The sequence below is a fragment of the Bombina bombina genome, chromosome 10 (genome assembly GCF_027579735.1).
Source record: "Bombina bombina isolate aBomBom1 chromosome 10, aBomBom1.pri, whole genome shotgun sequence".
Classification (NCBI taxonomy): domain Eukaryota; kingdom Metazoa; phylum Chordata; class Amphibia; order Anura; family Bombinatoridae; genus Bombina; species Bombina bombina.
In genome coordinates this window covers 210,725,712-210,748,211 of record NC_069508.1, presented here as the reverse complement: position 1 = coordinate 210,748,211, position 22,500 = coordinate 210,725,712, and the positions used below count along the sequence as shown (strand labels likewise).

The following is a 22,500-nucleotide window of genomic DNA, read 5'->3' as shown; positions in this document are numbered from 1 at the left end:
GGGGGAAATAAGGAGCTCAGATATGTTTAAGTTGAAAGTTTAATCAAACAAAACAGTAAATTAAGTTTAAGGAAAAAAAAAAAAAAGTTTAAATATCAGAGCTACCAAAATACTCAAGAATTACTTATCTCCCGAGGACCTCTTTTTCTAGCTTTAAAGGGGCGTAATAGTCCCATAAAGAACCATTAAACACAGCAGCATTGCATAGGCAACACATGCATACTAAAAAGACAATGCAAAAAATTATCAAATTTTCTTCATTCTCTTGGTTTCTTTATTTAAAAAAGTTGGAAAGTAAGCTACATTTAGACACCAATCAGAAAGTGCTACCCAGGTGCTGAACCAAAAATGGTCCGGCTTCTAAGCTTTATATTCCAGCTTTTTAAAATAAAAAACAAGAAAACAAAGAAAAATTGATAATAGGAGTAAATTAGAAAGTTGCCAAAAAGTGCAGCGTCTGTCTGAATCATTAGTTTCATTTTGACTTTACTATCCCTTTAAATTGCACAAGCAAGAGTGGAAATGATGAATTTTAGTATTAGAGGCATCATATAGCATCCTGAATTGCTCTACAGCCACAATCTTTTATTAAAGGGACATGAAACCAAATGATTACTTTCAAAATTCAGTCAATGGGGTAGATTTATCATAGCGCGAGCGGACATGATACAATGTAGCGTATCATGTCCGCTGCACAACGATAAATACCGTCAGCATACGCTCTCGGCATTTATCATTGCACAAGCAGTTCTTGTGAACTGCTGGTGCAATGCCGCCCCCTGCAGATTTGCGGCCAATCGGCCGCTAGCAGGGGGTATCAATCAACCCAATCGTATTCGATTGGGTTGATTTCTGTCCGTGGCCTCAGAGCATGCGGACAAGTTATGTAGCAGTGGTCTTTAGACCTCTGCTTCATTACTTCTGTTTCTGGCGAGCCCTAAGGCATACGGAGCTCGATAAATCAGCCCCAATGCATACAATTTTAAACAATTTTCCATTTTACCTCAATTAGCAAATTTGCTTCATTATCTTGGTATCCTTTGTTGAAGGAGAAGCAATGCACTACTGGGAGCTAGCAGAACACATTGAGTAAGCCAATCACAAGTGGCAGCCACCAATCCGGCACTAGCTCCCAGTAGTGCATTGTTGCTTCTCAGAATACCCAGGTATGATTTTCAACCAAGGATACCAAGAGAATTAAGCAAATTAGTTAACAGAAGTGAATTGAAAAGTTGTTTCATGTCCCTTTAATAGGCCTTTAAGTATAAAGGACACACCCTAGCCTCTCAAGGAGGGGTAAAATTAGTGTTTAAAACAGGGGTGTCAAACTCATTTGAGTCACGGCCATTTTCCATACAAGTGCAACTCACAGAATTAAATTCAAAATTCTCTCCCTTACATACAAAGCTCTCACCAACGCCGCTCCCCTCTACCTATCCTCTCTAATACACAAGTATACTCCAGCCCGCCCTTTAAGATCCAACAATGACCTGCTCCTTGCTTCTGCAACTATCACCTCCTCTCATGCTAGACTGCAGGACTTCTGTCGTGCAGCAGCTACCCTCTGGAACACTCTTCCCTCGTGCAGCAGCTACCCTCTGGAACACTCTTCCCTCGTGCAGCAGCTACCCTCTGGAACACTCTTCCCTCGTGCAGCAGCTACCCTCTGGAACACTCTTCCCTCGTGCAGCAGCTACCCTCTGGAACACTCTTCCCTCGTGCAGCAGCTACCCTCTGGAACACTCTTCCCTCGTGCAGCAGCTACCCTCTGGAACACTCTTCCCTCGTGCAGCAGCTACCCTCTGGAACACTCTTCCCTCGTGCAGCAGCTACCCTCTGGAACACTCTTCCCTCGTGCAGCAGCTACCCTCTGGAACACTCTTCCCTCGTGCAGCAGCTACCCTCTGGAACACTCTTCCCTCGTGCAGCAGCTACCCTCTGGAACACTCTTCCCTCGTGCAGCAGCTACCCTCTGGAACACTCTTCCCTCGTGCAGCAGCTACCCTCTGGAACACTCTTCCCTCGTGCAGCAGCTACCCTCTGGAACACTCTTCCCTCGTGCAGCAGCTACCCTCTGGAACACTCTTCCCTCGTGCAGCAGCTACCCTCTGGAACACTCTTCCCTCGTGCAGCAGCTACCCTCTGGAACACTCTTCCCTCGTGCAGCAGCTACCCTCTGGAACACTCTTCCCTCGTGCAGCAGCTACCCTCTGGAACACTCTTCCCTCGTGCAGCAGCTACCCTCTGGAACACTCTTCCCTCGTGCAGCAGCTACCCTCTGGAACACTCTTCCCTCGTGCAGCAGCTACCCTCTGGAACACTCTTCCCTCGTGCAGCAGCTACCCTCTGGAACACTCTTCCCTCGTGCAGCAGCTACCCTCTGGAACACTCTTCCCTCGTGCAGCAGCTACCCTCTGGAACACTCTTCCCTCGTGCAGCAGCTACCCTCTGGAACACTCTTCCCTCGTGCAGCAGCTACCCTCTGGAACACTCTTCCCTCGTGCAGCAGCTACCCTCTGGAACACTCTTCCCTCGTGCAGCAGCTACCCTCTGGAACACTCTTCCCTCGTGCAGCAGCTACCCTCTGGAACACTCTTCCCTCGTGCAGCAGCTACCCTCTGGAACACTCTTCCCTCGTGCAGCAGCTACCCTCTGGAACACTCTTCCCTCGTGCAGCAGCTACCCTCTGGAACACTCTTCCCTCGTGCAGCAGCTACCCTCTGGAACACTCTTCCCTCGTGCAGCAGCTACCCTCTGGAACACTCTTCCCCTCGTGCAGCAGCTACCCTCTGGAACACTCTTCCCTCGTGCAGCAGCTACCCTCTGGAACACTCTTCCCTCGTGCAGCAGCTACCCTCTGGAACACTCTTCCCTCGTGCAGCAGCTACCCTCTGGAACACTCTTCCCTCGTGCAGCAGCTACCCTCTGGAACACTCTTCCCTCGTGCAGCAGCTACCCTCTGGAACACTCTTCCCTCGTGCAGCAGCTACCCTCTGGAACACTCTTCCCTCGTGCAGCAGCTACCCTCTGGAACACTCTTCCCTCGTGCAGCAGCTACCCTCTGGAACACTCTTCCCTCGTGCAGCAGCTACCCTCTGGAACACTCTTCCCTCGTGCAGCAGCTACCCTCTGGAACACTCTTCCCTCGTGCAGCAGCTACCCTCTGGAACACTCTTCCCTCGTGCAGCAGCTACCCTCTGGAACACTCTTCCCTCGTGCAGCAGCCTACCCTCTGGAACACTCTTCCCTCGTGCAGCACCTACCCTCTGGAACACTCTTCCCTCGTGCAGCACCTACCCTCTGGAACACTCTTCCCTCGTGCAGCACCTACCCTCTGGAACACTCTTCCCTCGTGCAGCACCTACCCTCTGGAACACTCTTCCCTCGTGCAGCACCTACCCTCTGGAACACTCTTCCCTCGTGCAGCACCTACCCTCTGGAACACTCTTCCCTCGTGCAGCACCTACCCTCTGGAACACTCTTCCCTCGTGCAGCACCTACCCTCTGGAACACTCTTCCCTCGTGCAGCACCTACCCTCTGGAACACTCTTCCCTCGTGCAGCACCTACCCTCTGGAACACTCTTCCCTCGTGCAGCACCTACCCTCTGGAACACTCTTCCCTCGTGCAGCACCTACCCTCTGGAACACTCTTCCCTCGTGCAGCACCTACCCTCTGGAACACTCTTCCCTCGTGCAGCACCTACCCTCTGGAACACTCTTCCCTCGTGCAGCACCTACCCTCTGGAACACTCTTCCCTCGTGCAGCACCTACCCTCTGGAACACTCTTCCCTCGTGCAGCACCTACCCTCTGGAACACTCTTCCCTCGTGCAGCACCTACCCTCTGGAACACTCTTCCCTCGTGCAGCACCTACCCTCTGGAACACTCTTCCCTCGTGCAGCACCTAACCTCTGGAACACTCTTCCCTCGTGCAGCACCTACCCTCTGGAACACTCTTCCCTCGTGCAGCACCTACCCTCTGGAACACTCTTCCCTCGTGCAGCACCTACCCTCTGGAACACTCTCCCTCGTGCAGCACCTACCCTCTGGAACACTCTCCCTCGTGCAGCACCTACCCTCTGGAACACTCTCCCTCGTGCAGCACCTACCCTCTGGAACACTCTCCCTCAGGCAGCTCCTACCCTCTGGAACACTCTCCCTCAGGCAGCTCCTACCCTCTGGAACAATCTCCCTCGTGCAGCACCTACCCTCTGGAACACTCTCCCTCAGGCAGCTCCTACCCTCTGGAACACTCTCCCTCAGGCAGCTCCTACCCTCTGGAACACTGTCCCTCGTGCTGTCAGGCTTTGCCCTAATCTTTCTTTCTTTAAATGTTCCCTGAAGACTTTTCTGTTCAGGGAAGCCGACCACCCAACTCAATAATAAATTAACTTCTTACCTAACATTTCCCTCCTGTTTCTCAACCTCCTACCCATCTAGATTGGAAGTTCCCACGGGAATAGGGCACTCAATCCCTCCTGTATGTGTTTGTAAATTTTGTCCTGTCTCTTACAAGTCTTGTATTGTTTTATTTAAATGAATTGTATCCATGGACAGCGCTGCGGAATATGTTGGCGCTTCATAAATAAAGTATAATAAGTATAATATATAACTCACACGGGCCACACACTACCTACAAAACTTGCCATTGCTATGCTTATTGTTTGTGAATTGTATCGAGTGTCTTTTAATATTATATTTTTGGGCAAAACGATCACAGACATCATTTTTTCAGTGTATTAATTGGTACTTTACAATCCAGGAATATTCACCTTTTTTTTTTTAATAAAAAATCTGTTTTCCATTACTTTTTCTGCATACAAACATAAAGAACTAATTCAGAGAGGCCCAAGAGGTGAATCTGGCCTCTGTAAAATGGGCCTCAAATGGTAAAGCAAAGCTTTTAATTAGAACGTTCAGCCTAAGGCAAATGTGTCTGCAATCTTACAAACTTTATTATTAACTTTTATTCATTCTACAAAAACAAAGCTTTTCATAGCTAATCCTGCAATGCTTCATCATTTAGCAACACTGATTATGGGTCTAAATGGTTTCCCTCTGTTACAGTGTTTCTCCTGTGTAATTTATATAACATTGTTACAGTACAGTGCCGCCAGAGTTTAAAAGGGACATTCAAATGCGAAAAGAAAAATATTGGGAAATATTCCTATAATTGAAGGGACATTCAAATACAAAAATAAATTAAATTACTTTAACGTGTTAGATATGTTTATTGTTGCACTGTTCCTGGTTTAACTATAACATTAAAGTCAACTCCAGAGTATCAGCAACGCATTACTGGTGAGTGATGGCTATACACATACCTCTAGTCATTGGCTCAACAGAAATGTTCCGCTAGCAACCCCAGCTGTGCAAGGGTTAAACACGGTTATATGTATGTAACACACAAAAGCATTTTCTCTTTGCACTTTTTTGTCTCTGAGTTTTTGTTTACTTTTGCAAATATAGCTATTTTAACCCGTTCCCGCCCGGACTTATTTGTAAACAAATAAGTAAAAATTGAAATCATGTGATAGTTTACAGTGAGGGAAACAATTATTTGATCTCCTGCTGATTTTGTACGGTTGCCCACTGACAAAGAAATGATCAGTCTATAATTTTAATGGTAGATTTATTTGAACAGTGACGGATAGAATAACAAAAAAATCCAGAAAAATGCATTTCAAAAAAGTTATAAATTGATTTGCATTTTAGTTAGTGAAATGTGTATTTGATCCCCTATCAATCAGCAAGACTTATGGCTCCCAGGTGTCTTTTATACAGACAACAAGCTGAGATTAGGAGCACTCCCTTTAAGAGAGTGCACCTAATCTCATCTTGTTACCTGTATAAAAGACACCTGTCCACAGAAGCAATCAATCAGATTCCAAACTCTCCACCATGGCCAAGACCAAAGAGCCAACCAAGGAAGTCAGGGACAAAATTGTAGACCTACACAAGGCTGGAATGGGCTACAAGACCATCGCCAAGCAGCTTGGTGAGAAGGTGAGTGACAAAAGTTGGTGCGATTATTCGCAAATGAAAGAAACACAAAATAACTGTCAATCTCACTCGGTCTGGGGTTCCATGCAAGATCTCACCTCCTGGAGTTTTAATGATCATGAGAATAGTGAAGAATCAGCCCAGAACTACACGGGAGGATCTTGTCAATGAGCTAAAGGCAGCTGTGACCATAGTCACCAAGAAAACAATTGGTAACTCCCTACGCTGTGAAGGACTGAAATCCCTATGCGCCCGCAAGGACCCCCTGCTCAAGAAAGCGCATGTACTGGGCCCGTCTGAAACATTCCAATGTTCATTGGCAAACTTCAGAGGAGAACTGGGTGAAAGTGTTGTGGTCAGATGAGACCAAAAACATAATTTATGTAAGAACTTACCTGATAAATTCATTTCTTTCATATTAGCAAGAGTCCATGAGCTAGTGACGTATGGGATATACATTCCTACCAGGAGGGGCAAAGTTTCCCAAACCTTAAAATGCCTATAAATACACCCCTCACCACACCCACAATTCAGTTTAACGAATAGCCAAGAAGTGGGGTGATAAGAAATAAGTGCGAAAGCATATAAAATAAGGAATTGGAATAATTGTGCTTTATACAAAAAAATCAAAACCACCACAAAAAAGGGCGGGCCTCATGGACTCTTGCTAATATGAAAGAAATGAATTTATCAGGTAAGTTCTTACATAAATTATGTTTTCTTTCATGTAATTAGCAAGAGTCCATGAGCAAGTGACGTATGGGATAATGATTACCCAAGATGTGGATCTTTCCACACAAGAGTCACTAGAGAGGGAGGGATAAAATAAAGACAGCCAATTCCTGCTGAAAATAATCCACACCCAGAATAAAATTGAATGAAAAAACATAAGCAGAAGATTCAAACTGAAACCACTGCCTGAAGTACGTTTCTACCAAAAACTGCTTCAGAAGAAGAAAACACATCAAAAATGGTAGAATTTAGTAAAAGTATGCAAAGAGGACCAAGTTGCTGTTTTGCAAATCTGATCAACCGAAGCTTCATTCTTAAATGCCCAGGAAGTAGAAACTGACCTAGTAGAATGAGCTGTAATCCTTTGAGGCGGAGTGTTACCCGACTCAACATAGGCATGATGAAATAAAGATTTCAACCAAGATGCCAAAGAAATGGCAGAAGCTTTCTGGTCTTTACTAGAACCGGAAAAGATGACAAATAGACTAGAAGTCTTTCGGAAAGACTTAGTAGCTTCATCATAATATTAGAAAGCTCTAACAGCATCCAAAGAATGCAATGATTTCTCCTTAGAATTCATAGGATTAGGACATAATGAAGGAACCACAATTTCTCTACTAATGTTGTTAGAATTCACAACCTTAGGTAAAAAAATCAAAAGAAGTTCGCAGCACCGCCTTATCCTGATGCAAAATCAGAAAAGGAGACTCACAAAAAAAGAGTAGATAATTCAGAGACTCTTCTGGCAGAAGAGATGGCCAAAAGAAACAAAACTTTCCAAGAAAGTTATATAACGACCAAAGAATGCATGGGTTCAAAAGGAGGAGCTTGAAGAGCCCCCAGAACCAAATTCAAACTCCAAGGAGGAGAAATTGACTTAATGACAAGTTTTATACGAACCAAAGGTTGTACAAAACAATGAATATCAGGAAGATTAGCAATCCTTCTGTGAAAAAGAACAGAAAGAGCAGAGATTTGTCTTACAAGAAACTTGCGGACAAACCTTTATCTAAACCATCCTGAAGAAATATAAGTCTTCCAGACTCTATAATATATCTCTCTAGATACAGATTTACGAGCCTGTCACATAGTATCAATCACAGAGTCAGAGAAACCTCTTTGACCAAGAATCAAGCGTTCAAACTCCACACCTTAAAACTAAGGTTTTGAGATCCTGATGGAAAAAAGAACCTTGAGACAGAAAGACTGGTCTTAACGGAAGAGTCCACAGCCGGCAAGAGGCCATCCGGACAAGATCCGCATACCAAAACCTGTGAGGCCATGCTGGAGCTACCAGCAGGACAAACGAGCATTCCTTTAGAATATTGGAGAATACCCTAGGAAAAAGAACTAGAGGCGGAAAGATATAGGCAGGATGACACTTGTAAATGCATCCACTGCCTCCGCCCGAGGATCCCGGGATCCGGACAGATACCAGGGAAGTTTCTTGTTTAGATGAGAAGCCATCAGATCTATTTCTGGGAGTTCCCACATTTGAACAATCTGAGGAAATACCTCTGGGTGAAGACAATTCGCCCAGGTGCAACGTTTGGCGACTGAGATAATCCGCTTTCCAATTGTCCATACCTGGGATATGAACCGCAGAGATTAGACAGGAGATGGATTCCGCCCAAACCAAAATTTGAGATACTTCTTTCATAGCCAGAGGACTGTGAGTCCCTCCTTGATGATTGATGTATGCCACAGTTGTGACATTGTCTATCTGAAAACAAATGAACAACTCTCTCTTCAGAAGAGGCCAAGACTGAAGAGCTCTGAAAATTGCACGGAGTTCCAAAATATTGATCGGAAATCTCACCTCCTGAGATTCCCAAACCCCTTGTGCCGTCAGATACCCCCACACAGCTCCCCAACCTGTAAGACTTGCATCTGTTGAGATTATAGTCCAGGTCGGAAGAACAAGAAGCCCCCTGAACTAAATGATGGTGATCTGTCCACCATGTCAGAGAGTGTCGTATAATCGGTTTAAAGATATTAATTGAGATATCTTTGAGTAATCCCTGCACCATTAGTTCAGCATACAGAGCTGAAGAGGTCGCATGTGAAAATGAGCAAAGGAGATCGCATTTGATGCGGCAGTCCTAAGACCTAAAATTTCCATGCATAAGGCTACCAAAGGGAATGATTGTGACTGAAGGTTTTGACAAGCTGATATCAATGTTAAACTTCTCTTGTCTGACAAGGACAAAGTCATAGACACTGAATCTATCTAGAAACCTAAAAAGGTTACCCTTGTCTGAGGAATCAATGAACTGATTGGTAAATTGATCCTCCAACCATGAACTTGAAGAAACAACACAAGTCGATTCGTATGAGATTCTTCGAAAATGAGAAGACTGAGCAAGTACCCAGATATTGTCCAATAAGGAAATACCAAAACCCTGTTCTCTGATTACAGAAAGAAGGGCACCGAGAACCAAAAAAATTCTTGGAACTGAGGCTAGGCCAAAACGGTAGAGCCACAAAACTGGTAATGTTTGTCTAAAAAGAGAATCTCAGACACTAAAAGTGATCTGGATGAATCGGAATATGCAGATACACATCCTGTAAATCTATTGTAGACATATAATGCCCTTGCTAAACAAAAGGCAGGATAGTCCTACAGTAACCATCTTGAATGTTGGTATCCTTACATAACGATTCAATATTGATAGATCCGGAACTGGTCTGAAGGAATTGACCTTCTTTGGTACAATGAAGAGATAAAATAAAACCCCAGCCCCTGTTCCAGAACTGGAACTGGCATAATTACTCCAGCCAACTCTAGATCTGAAACACATTTCAGAAATGCTGAGCCTTTGCTGTGTTAACTGGGACACGGGAAAGAAAAAAAAAATCTCTTAGCAGGAGGCCTTAACTGAAGCCAATTCTGTACCTTTCTGAAACAATGTTCTGAAACCAGAGATTGAGAACGGAATTGATCCAAATATCTTTGAAGAAAACATAATCTGCCCCATACCAGCTGAGCTGGAATAAGGTCCGCACCTTCATGGGTACTTAGGAGCTGGCTATAGGTTTTCTATAAGGCTTGGATATATTCCAAACTGAAAATAGTTTCCAAACTGATACCTTTCCTGAGGATGAAGGATCAGGCTTTTGTTCCTTATTATGAGGAAAGGAACGAAAATGATTATTAGACCTAAATTTACCTTAGATTTTTTATCCTTTGGTAAAAAAGTTCCCTTCCTTCCAGAAACATTTGAGATAATAATTTATTACCCTGGAAAGAAAGGGAAAGCAAAGGTGACTTAGAAGACATATCAGCATTCCAAGTTTAATCCATAAAGCTTTTCTAGCTAAAATAGCTAGAGACATATACCTGACATCAACTCTAATGATATCAAAAGATGGTATCACCAACAAAATTATTAGCATGTTATAGAATAATAATAATGCTATAAAATTATGATCTGTTACTTGTTGCGCTAAAGCTTCTAACCCAAAAGTTGAGGCTGCAGCAACATCCGCTAAAAATTTAGCAGGTCTAAGAAGATTACCTGAACATAAGTAAGCTTTTCTTAGAAAGGATTCAATTTTCCTATCTAAAGGATCCTTAAATGAAGTACTATCTGCCGTAGGAATAGTAGCACATTTAGCAGGAGTAGAGACAGCCCCATAACCTTAGGGATTTTGTCCCCAAAAAAACTCTAATCTGTCAGATGCCACAGGATATAATTGCTTAAACGTTTGGAAGGAGTAAAAGAATTACCCAAATTATTCCATTCCCTGGAAATTACTTCAGAAATAGCATCAGGGAGATTAAACACTTCTGGAATAACTACAGGAGATTTAAAAACCTTATTTAAACGTTTAGATTTAGTATCAAGCAATTAATACTTCTTTAAATAAAGAACGAATAAATTCCATCTTGAACAAATACAAAGATTTATCAGCATCAACCTCTGAGACAGAAACCTCTGAACCAGAAGAACCATTATCAGTATCAGAATGATGATGTTCATTTAAAAATTCATCTGAAAAAAGAGAAGTTTTAAAAGACTTTTATGTAAACTAGAAGGAGAAATAACAGACATAGCCTTCTTAATGGATTTAAAAAATAAAATCTCTTATGTTTATCAGGAACACTCTGAAAATTAGATGTTGACGGAACAGCAACAGGTAATGTAACAGTACTAAAGGAAATTTTATCTGCATTAATAAGTTTGTCATGACATGCAATACAAACAACAGCTGGAGAAACAGACACCAAAAATTATAGCAGATACACTTGGTAGCTCCAGCACTAGACAGCGATTTTCCTGTAGTATCTTCTGACTCAGATGCAACGTGAGACATCTTGCAATATGTAAGAGAAAAAAAACAACATATAAAGCAAAATTGATCAAATTCCTTAAATGACAGTTTCAGGAATGGGAAAAAATGCCAAAGAACAAGCTTCTAGCAACCAGAAGCAATGAAAAAATAAGACTTAAATAATGTGGAGACAAAAGCGACGCCCTTATTTTTTAGCACCAAATAAGACGCCCACATTATTTGGCGCCTAAATGCTTTTGGCGCCAAAAATGACGCCACATCCGGAACGCCGACATTTTTGGCGCAAAATAACGTCAAAAAATGACGCAACTTCCGGCGACACGTATGACGCCGGAAACGGAAAAGAATTTTTGCGCCAAAAAAGTCCGCGCCAAGAATGACGCAATAAAATGAAGCATTTTCAGCCCCCGCGAGCAAATGTTTGAATACATATATCTAGAACTTTATAAACAAAGTGCCCAACCATAGCTTAGAGTGTCACAGAAAATAAGATTTACTTACCCCAGGACACTCATCTACATGTTTGTAGAAAGCCAAACCAGTACTGAAACGAGAATCAGCAGAGGTAATGGTATATATAAGAGTATATCGTCGATCTGAAAAGGGAGGTAAGAGATGAATCTCTACGACCGATAACAGAGAACCTATGAAATAGACCCCGTAGAAGGAGATCACTGCATTCAAATAGGCAATACTCTCCTCACATCCCTCTGACATTCACTGCACGCTGAGAGGAAAACCGGGCTCCAACTTGCTGCGGAGCGCATATCAACGTAGAATCTAGCACAAACTTACTTCACCACCTCCATCGGAGGCAAAGTTTGTAAAAACTGAATTGTGGATGTGGTGAGGGGTGTATTTATAGGCATTTTAAGGTTTGGGAAACTTTGCCCCTCCTGGTAGGAATGTATATCCCATACGTCACTAGCTCATGGACTCTTGCTAATTACATGAAAGAAATAGAGCTTTTTGGCATCAACTCAACTCGCCGTGTTTGGAAGAAAAGTAGGAGGAATGCTGCCTATGACCCCAAGAACACCATCCCCACTGTCAAACATGGAGGTGGAAACATTATGCTTTGGGGGTGTTATTCTGCTGAGGGGACAGGATAACTTCACTGCATCAAAGGGATGATGAACCGGGACATGTAGTGTCAAATCTTGCTTGAGAACCTCCTTTCCTCAGCCAGAGCATTGAATTGGTCGTGAATGAGTATTCCAGCATGACAATGACCCAAAAACACACTGCCAAAGCAACAAAGGAGTGGCTCAAGAATAAGCACATTAAGGTCCTGGAGTGGCCTAGCCAGTCTCCAGACTTTAATCCTATAGAAAATCTGTGGAGGGAGCTGAAGGTTCGAGTTGGCAAATGTCAGTCTCAAAACCTTAATGACTTGGAGATGATCTGCAAAGAGGAGTGGGACAAAATCCCTCCTGAGATGTGTGCAAACCTGGTGGTCAACCTACAAGAAGCGTCTGACCTCTGTGATTGTCAACAATGGTTTTGCCACCAAGGGCTAAGTCATGTTTTGCAAAGGGGTCAAATACTTATTTCACTCATTAAAATGCAAATCAATTTGTAACTTTTTTTTAAATGTTTTTTTCTGGACTTTTTTGTTGTTATTCTGTCGCTAACTGTTCAAATAAACCTACCATTAAAATTATAGACTGATCATTTCTTCGTCAGTGGGCAAACATACAAAATCAGCAGGGGATCAAATATTGTTTTCCCTCACTGTAGACAACTTGTTTGCATAGTCTCATATATTATCTCTAATTGTCCTCAGCAGATAAAGAGAAAAGTGGAAAACATAGGTTCCAACATGGTGCCACCAATTACTTAATACAGTAGAAACTATATCTTTGTACTCCAATGCTGAATATTTAAAGTAATATAAATGTAACAAATACATCTGCGCAGTAATCTAAAGTTAATCTTTGAATACATCATTGTCTCCCTTGCATTTACGGTTTAACATCCCTTAAAGGGAGAAGCAGCTACTTTGTAACTCAAAGGCTTTTAGTATTTTAACAAAAAAACATTTGTCATCTTTTAGACAGAATTTAGCTGAACGAAGTGTTATCAGTTCATGTAAAGTCTAAAGAAAATAAGTCAATATCATCATTTAAATATATTTCTTTCAATCCAGGAGCTCTCTTTGAATCTTTTTAAAACTACATTTATTACAAAGACTGAGTGACCCAAAACCTAACACTGTAGGACATTAAAAACAGCATCACATTTTCAGTATTGTGAGCTTTTCTTACACTAATCAATATTTAATTTTTTTTTGTTTTGAAGATTAACTTCTATAAAATATTTATTAGACTGAACTTTGCAAACGAGAATGCGAAATGCTGGTCTCTCAAAAACATTTCTTAAAAGTAAAAGTTCACCGAGTCTACAGAAAAGCGGATTTGTATGACTCTTGCAAGTCATTCAGCATACTGAGGGGGCTACATGCAGACACATATTAGGAGCCAGAAAACCTTTAGCTTTAAATATGCTAAAAAGGAAAAACTAAATTTATAAGTAATTTGTTCCATTTAATTCATCTAAAAGAGGGCACTTTAAAAAAAAAAAAAAAAAAAAGGAGTATAGAATTTGATATATATATTACATTTTCAATCACTCTAAAGATAGCAAAGATACACAAATTGGTCATTATCCATGTGTACAAGGAATAGACTTGAGCAGTGCATACAGGCTATTCCGGGGCTCGACAAACCCTGGAGCCAGGGACTGGATGGCTCCTAGAATTTTTCATTTTATTTTTTATATAGCTATATACAAATCCCACTGTATGGCTGCTAAAAGTACGTCTGGCTACTAAGTTTTAAACAGATTTGTCGACCACTGGACTAACCACACAGTTATCAATCAATCATGCATTATCAGTATTGCTATGGTTTGGGAGCTTTGGCCCATCTGCTCAGTTAGCTCAACACAAACCCCAACCCCAAAATGACCAAGAGACCTCTCTAGAGGTCCCAGCCAAACCAGTGGACCTGACTGGTGCCAGGCAGCCTACAATACTGCCCCCCCCCTAGCCACGTACAGCCTTAGCCTCACAGCCAATCTTCTTTTACTTGAGAAAAACATGAAACCAAAATAAATAAAGAAATACATTTTATTTTCATATCTTATGGCGGTTATTCATATTTCTTATTTAAGTACTATGTCCCTTTAAATAGATAATAGAAGAATTGAAGGTTGAATATCTTTTTATCATTTACAATGCACACTTTCAATAAAGGACAGAGACCATTTATAAAAAATACTTCTCTATATCTCTTCATAAAATCCATCCACTGAAGGGGCTATTTGGCAGAATACTTTATCTTGCTGTGCTTATGATAGAATTTAATTAACGACGCAGAAGTTTGCTGAGCGCAAGCATCTCCCCAAGCATCAAGGATCACGGGAAATTATTATTAAACAATTGATATTGCTATTATTTGATTAAGAAGCTTTAATTTTGCATATCAGCATGAATAGAATTAGCTGCATCTTCTGTATCAGGATAGTGGATAGTTTAATGCTACAATATTCTGCCGTTAGCAATACAATCATAATTGTACTATATGGGTGGTAAAAAAAATAAATGTTAACAGTCATATGAGTTTGCAAAATTAATTTCCATTCCTTCCGCTGTAGAAGACCATACCACTTTCTGTTTGTTCCAGTCCAGAAATAACCAAACTTGGCCCAAATGGTGAAGGAACAAAGAAGAATCTTCTAATAACTAGGGTTTGTTTGGCCATTGTTCTTATTGTATGAGGAAATCCCTAACTCTTCTTTCTCAGAAGTATATAGGGAGCTTTTTTTATTCTTTACCCATACCTCATATGGCTATAAATGCTCCCAAGATACTTCTGAGAAAGAAGAGTTAGGGATTTCCTCATACAATAGGAACAATGGCAGAACAAACCCAAATAGAAAAATAGAGCTTTCTCATTCTTTTTTTTTTTAAACCCGAATGGAGGACAAAACAGCTAAACAACCTGAAAATTGACATTTGGAAAACACAAAGCGCAAAGTTTCAAAATCATGTGACGAAGAGAAAGAACTCAAAGGACCAGTGAATACAGTAGATTTGCATAATAGACAAATGCATGATAACAAGACAATGCAATAGCACTTGGAAATAATATATATTTTTCAATGATGTTTCTTCATCCGGGCCAATTGATTTTGCAGTTGATCTATGGGGCGTGCTGTGCAAGGACTTGGCCCCCTAAAGGCCAGAGAATAAATTGGCCGGATCAAGAAACGTCACTAAAATAAAGTGTAGATCAGCGCCGGGAGGAGGAGCAGCCTGAGTAAATCGGAGCGATTAGCTCTAAAAACACTTTTATTTAGAAGGGAACTAAGTAATGATGAATGAAAGTAGGGTTAGATTTTGATCATAGTTATACTGATTACTCTCAGAAATATTAAGTTTACAATCAATTTAAGATGCATTATAGCCTAAAGGTTATTCATAGATTAGTTTTTAGATCATATAGCAAGATTCTGTATATTCATTTTTTTGGTAAAATAATTTTAATTAACCCAGGTTTCAGTCAGATTAGTTTGGGGGGCAATATTTCTATCTTGAAGATATTATCACATATTATTAGTTTTGTAGTTATCAAAACTGAATTTGTGACTGTAGAAATAACCTGCCACTTATTCACAGCAACATTATTATAAATTAAACATACAGAGAAGAAAAATACATCTTAAAGGGACGTACTCATGAAAGAAAACGTTTGGGTTTCAGATAGAGCCTACAATTTTTAGATTTACTAATATTATCAAATTTGCTTCATTCACCTTTGTTGAAGGAGAGCAATGTGCTACTAGGGCCTAGCTGAACACATTAGGTGAAACAGTGACAAGCAGCTAGCTCACAGTAGTGCATTGCTTCTGAGCCTACCGTTGTATGCTGTTTAACAATAGATAACAGGAGAAAGAAGCAAATTAGATAAGAGAAGTAAATTGGAAACTTGTTAAAAATTGAATGTTCTTTCTGAATCATGAAAGTTTAAATTTTGACTTCACTGTCCCTTTTACCCCTTAACGACACGTTGCTAGTCTCTCAATGGAGATTGATTTTTTGAAAGAGCAGTGAGGCCGCACTATTCCAGGATGCCTGCAGGAGGGAGGTAGGTCCTACTGCTCGCGGTGAGACTATTACAGCTTAAATAACCCTTAACGACCAGCGATGTACAGGGTATGTTGTTGGGGTTAATGCCATTGCTCCCCTGTAAATCTATGTGCACAGAAAAAAAAAAAACATACTAAGTGTTAAGAAGCTCACTGAATAGAAGATTGTTTGGAGTGGAATAGATCTGCACAAGGACCTAAGTGTGAGGAGGGAGGGGCAAGCAATAAAAATGAAATATAATGTTCTTGTTTTAGTTAAATAAAACTAATTATTAAGGTAATCATTATTTACAATAAAAGATAGCTGAAGAGTTGATCAAATATAAACTGGAGATAGTTCACCTCCCAATAATTTAATTCATGTCAATGATCTTTCTATGCATATCTAATGATGTATAACCAATTCTGTAATGGTCTGAGATAACCTGAAAGATAATCTGAAAAAGTTGTTATACTTAAAATGAAAACTATTATTTAAAATCAGTCTTGCTGACTAGTGATTTACATCATGATTTAAATCAAATCCACCCTTGTAGAAACTCTAGGAATCCCAATATCCTTCCAATAAAAACTAGGGGATCCATACATACACACAGGGGTGGACTATTACCCATATGTGAGGATTTGATGGTAATCACAAGAATGAGGGAATATTAATCAAAGTAAAATAATTTGCTTAAAGAAGTGGTAGAATTGCATAATAAACAAGTACATAATAAACACAATGAAATAGCGCTTACTCTGAATTTTAAATAGATTTTTTCAGACTGGTTTCAAAATTATATTTGTATACAATTAAATCTTGCACATGCTCAGTAGTAGCTGGTGCCTCAGAAAGTGTGCATATAAAATACTGCACAATTCTATAATGGAAGTAAATTGGAAAACCTCTTAAAACGACATGCTTTATCTGAATCATGAAAGTTTATATATTGAATTTAGTGCCCCTTTAAGGCAAAGAAATGCTAAAATGACAATAGAGATGCCCCTGTTTATCACAACTTCCTAAAGGTGATAAATATGCTCTGTAGATCAATACACATAGAAGCACATAGTAAAGAAGTCACAGCTTTCTGATTTGATTAAGTCATATATCAATGTCAGGGGACATATTATGACGTAGCACAACTAGGCCTGTGCCTAGGGCAGCAGGATTTTGGGAAGGGTAGCAAACATTTTATAAGCGTAATATAAAAGGGACATAATACTCATATGCTAAATCACTAAAAAAAAAAAAAAGGTAAAAAGATATTTTACCTCAAATTTATTCAGTTCACAATAGTAAGTGTTCTGTGAACAATTATCCTTAAGCTGCATGTTGAAAAACAAAAAACAAAAACAGCCAATGAGCTTCATGGGTGCGGATGTCACACTTTGCTTTTCTGAGAGTTCATAGTAACCTCCTTTAAACTTAGGAGGGAAACGACATGACCTGTACATGCCAGATGCACAATCCCTTACAGGTCCCGGGACTAGCATCCTGATTGGCAGCTTAAAGTCCCTTTACAATGGGATGTGGCTGAGGAAAATTTGAGGTAAAATATCTTCCTTTTTACATAGAGATGTTCAGGTGATATTTTCTAATCAGCTTATTACAGCTATGAGGCATCACTTTCAAGTGCTTCAATATTTGAGCATCATGTCCCTTTAAAGCCACCTCCATCTAGCCATGGGCGTGGCCATGTTGAAATCTAGAATTTGCCGCATTCCTTTGCTGATGTGTTTGCACAAGTGCATCAACTCTGATACCTACAGTGTAACGTAGGTTCCAAAATGGCAGTACCTGTAATTAGAGGGAGGGGCATGAAATCTATATGGTGTTTAGTTTCCCTTTAAAACAAACAGGTTATAGCAGCAACAGAAACCCACTTGTGCTGAACAAAAAGTTTGCTGCTCTCCCTATAAACAGCTAATGAAAAACATGCCTGAGAATCAAGGGCTGTACATTGCCAGTGGCAAACATCTCTCAGACTCTTTCAGGAAACATGATACCCCATTAGTATGCTTTTTAAGTAAGCTTTACTAATTGCAATAAACAGCACCAGAGACAAATGCGTTTTTTCTTCATTAACCATGTAGCTGCTGGAATTGTAACAGTATTCCAAGAGATTGATGAACATTCAGAATTCTGTTTAGGTTTAAATCACTTAAAAATCAGAAGACACCTTCACCAGCACATAAATCAATTGGATCATACTGAGGAAAATGCAGTCTTTAATGCATCCGCCAAAGCACTGGTTTTCAAACCTGCCTCGGGTCACATTCTGAGGATATCCGGTGAAACAATCAGCTGAATAGTAAACATGGTTACTGTATCTGCTCTCATCCACGGTAACACTGAATACCTGGGCAGTAGGAGCTGCTGCCTCAGTAAGTGTGAATACAAAGACTGTGCATGCTCTATCTGAACCATGAAAGTTCAATTTTAACTTTAGCGACCCTTTAAACACACAACTGCCAGCACGCAGTAAAGCTGTAATGTTTTACTGAATTACAGCATTTTTATCTATTTTTTTAATGTCATTTTAACACGGCGTAAGTCAAGCAAATGTAATAAGTTTATTTAAACCAAATGCCCTTAAATAGATACAGATTTTCATCTACGTGTATAAATAACACAATGTATATATGCTTGTGCACTGCAAGTGGGGTCTTTATTACTATACGGGTCTTTATTACTATACACTCCACAAAGACTGTGCTTACATGAGCTTTCAATTAAGCTTTTCCAGGAGACCAATGAGACAATGCCTGTAACTGATTCACTGTGGGCTCCTTCCCCCACAACAGTCTGCAAGTGAACACAATAACCTGGCTCCACCTATTTCAAGAACAAAAGTACCTCTTGGCCTGTATTTAACTCTAGACGTTTCTATTCATCATTGCCCCTGTTCATGTCAGTTTGATAAATACACTTTTCTAAGTTAGTTACACCTTCACTGAAAGCATCTTAAAGTGATGATAAACTCTCCTTTTATAAAATCAGATCCAGTGTCAGTTGTAATGAAGTTGCGCTATAACTTACTTTTTAATATAGATATGAAATTCAAATTCCCTGCGCTCCGCCGCCCACTTCAAAAGTCAATTTGTTGTGTGAGCTAAAGGTTTGAATTGTTCTCCAATCAGCGCTCTCCCCATTTGGCACTTTTGTTGCAGCTAGAGCACTGATTGGAGAACAATACCATAACTTTAAAACATGAGTTTCCTTCTTGCTACTAAGAGTTTGATATTCATTTGTGGCTGCCTAATATGTTTAGAGGGACATGAAGACCATGATTCATACAGAGCATGCCATTTTAGACAACTTACCAATTAACTTCTATTGTCTAATTTACTTCATTCTCCTGGGATACTTTGTTGAAGAAGCAGCAATGCACTAACACATAAAATGATCCAATGACAAGGCACATGTAAGTGCAGACACCAATCAGCAGCTCTCAAAAGTGCATTGATGCTCCTGAGCCTACTTAGGTATGCTTTTCAATAAAGCATACCAACAGAAATAAGTGAATAAATGATAGGGAATTTGTTTAAAACTGCTGCTCAATCGGAATCCTAAAAGGTCAATTATGACTCATCTCCTTTTAAGTAGCATCTTAAAAGGGACAGCAAACACCTTGATATTTTAATGTACAATGTTTGCATACGTCTTAACATTTGTAGCTGGGTATCAGGAAGTCTATGTGGGCCTGTCACCATTTTGTGGGTGGTGCAGGATTGTAAGTGTGCCTGGGTGTTCAGTGGGTGTGCCCGTTATGGGCGTGCCTGGACGTGCCCGTTATGGGCGTGCCTGGACGTGCCCGTTATGGGCGTGCCTGGGCGTGCCCCTTATGGGCGTGCCTGGGCGTGCCCCTTATGGGCGTGCCCCTTATGGGCGTGCCTGGGCGTGCCCCTTATGGGCGTGCCTGGGCGTGCCCGTTATGGGCGTGCCTGGGCGTGCCCGTTATGGGCGTGCCTGGACGTGCCCGTTATGGGCGTGCCTGGGCGTGCCCGTTATGGGCGTGTCTGGGTGTGCCCGTTATGGGCGTGTCTGGGTGTGCCCGTTATGGGCGTGTCTGGGTGTGCCCGTTATGGGCGTGCCTGGGTGTGCCCGTTATGGGCGTGCCCGTTATGGGCGCGCCTGGGTGTGCCTGTTATGGGCACGCCTGGGTGTGCCTGTTATGGGCACGCCTGGGTGTGCCTGTTATGGGCGTGTCTGGGTGTGCCTGTCATGGGCGTGTTTGGGTGTGCCCGTTATGGGCATGTCTGGGTGCTCTGTGGTGGGTCTAAGGGAAAGTCTACAAATAGGGACAAATGACAGCAGGACAGAGCTCAGAATCAGGTACTGTCTATATCAAATAGGGACACCTGGATGGTCTGTGCTTATTTATGTGTAATAAAGCAACTCTGCAATACACTTATTTTGTCCCTTTTCAGGTAATTTAAATAGTGAATTTTACTAATTTTCAGTACTGGAGATGCAAATGGCAAACTTCTCAAGGTTAACCCTGCTACATATTCTTTCCCTTTTTGCTTTATTTTTATTTATTTTTACAGATAACAACCACCGCCACTTTTATACTAACATAACCATGGCTAGCCATTTTATTTGTAGACTCAAGCATGGAGATTGGCTCTTGTAAATAAAGCAGTGAATGGAGTTTGGCTACCTAAAAAAATGCAGCAAACAAGGACTTTAATTTGTTTAAAAAATGTTTAAACTTAACTGCTAGGTTTTGTTTCTATAGCATAACAAAATAAAATGTCTTCTAATTGCAGGGTGTTTATAGTGTCCCCTTTAAAGTAGCTTTAAACCTCCCTTGTTTTGTATAAAAAATTGCACTTTGCCCCACACTCCCAAGTGGGGTCAAAAAGTAAATGTGTAACCTAGGTTTTCAAAATTCTGCAAATTGTATAAACCAGCAATCTAATTTGTAGCAAGTTACAGAATTTGATTTTGATCTCTTTTATAGAGCGTAGCACACATGGTGGATGGAAATCAAGGATAAAAAAAAAACAATTTTGTTTACCTGATAAATTTCTTTCTCCTACGGTGTATCCGGTCCACGGCTTCATCCTTACTTGTGGGATATTTTCATTCCCTACAGGAAGTGGCAAAGAGAGCACACAGCAGAGCTGTCCATATAGCTCCCCCTCTGGCTCCGCCCCCAAGTCATTCGACCGACGGTTAGGAGAAAAAGGAGAACCATAGGGTGCAGTGGTGTCTGTAGTGTACAAAAATAAAAATTTAAACCTGACTAAATGCCAGGGCGGGCTGTGGACCGGATACACCGTAGGTGAAAGAAATTTATCAGGTAAACATAAATTCTGTTTTCTCCTACATTGGTGTATCCGGTCCACGGCTTCATCCTTACTTGTGGGAACCAATACCAAAGCTTTAGGACACGGATGAAGGGAGGGAACAAGTCAGGTAACCTAAACGGAAGGCACCACTGCTTGTAAAACCTTTCTCCCAAAAATAGCCTCCGAAGAAGCATAAGTATCGAATTTGTAAAATTTGGCAAATGTATGCAGAGAAGACCACGTCGCTGCCTTACAGATCTGTTCAACAGAAGCCTCGTTCTTGAAAGCCCATGTGGAAGCCACAGCTCTAGTAGAATGAGCTGTAATTCGTTCAGGAGGCTGCCGTCCAGGCAGTCTCATAAGCCAATCGGATGATGCTTTTAAGCCAGAAGGAGAGAGAGGTAGCAGTAGCTTTCTGACCTCTCCTCTTACCAGAATAGACGACAAACAAGGATGATGTCTGTCTGAAATCCTTTGTTGCTTCTAGATAGAATTTTAAAGCACGAACCACATCTAGATAGTGTAACAAACGTTCCTTTTTAGAAACTGGATTTGGACACAGAGAAGGAACAACCATTTCCTGGTTAATATTCCTATTGGAAACCACTTTTGGAAGAAATAGCAACCAAAAACAAAACTTTCCAAGATAGTAACTTAATATCTATGGAATGTAAAGGTTCAAACGGAACCCCTTGAAGAACTGAAAGAACTAAGTTTAGACTCCATGGAGGAGTCACAGGTCTGTAGACAGGCTTGATTCTGACTAATGCCTGTACGAACACCTGAACATCTGGCACGGCTGCCAGACGTTTGTGCAACAAGACAGAGCAGATATCTGTCCTTTTAGAGAACTAGCTGACAGACCTTTCTCCAATCCCTCTTGGAGAAAGGAAAGTATCCTTGGAATCCTAATTTTTCTCCATGAGTAACCCTTGGATTCGCACCAACAGAGATATTTCTGCCATATTTTATGGTAAATTCTCCTGGTTATAGGTTTTCTGGCCTGAACCAGAGTATCTATAACTGATTCCGAA

The 22,500-nt window shown here is 41.1% G+C and overlaps 1 protein-coding gene across 1 annotated transcript in view; it reads right to left on the bottom strand.

Annotated features, from left to right (window-relative positions):
- Window positions 1–22,500, bottom strand: part of CACHD1 (cache domain containing 1) — a gene marked incomplete in the record, with an annotated part of 574,801 nt that overhangs the window by 489,595 nt on the left and 62,706 nt on the right.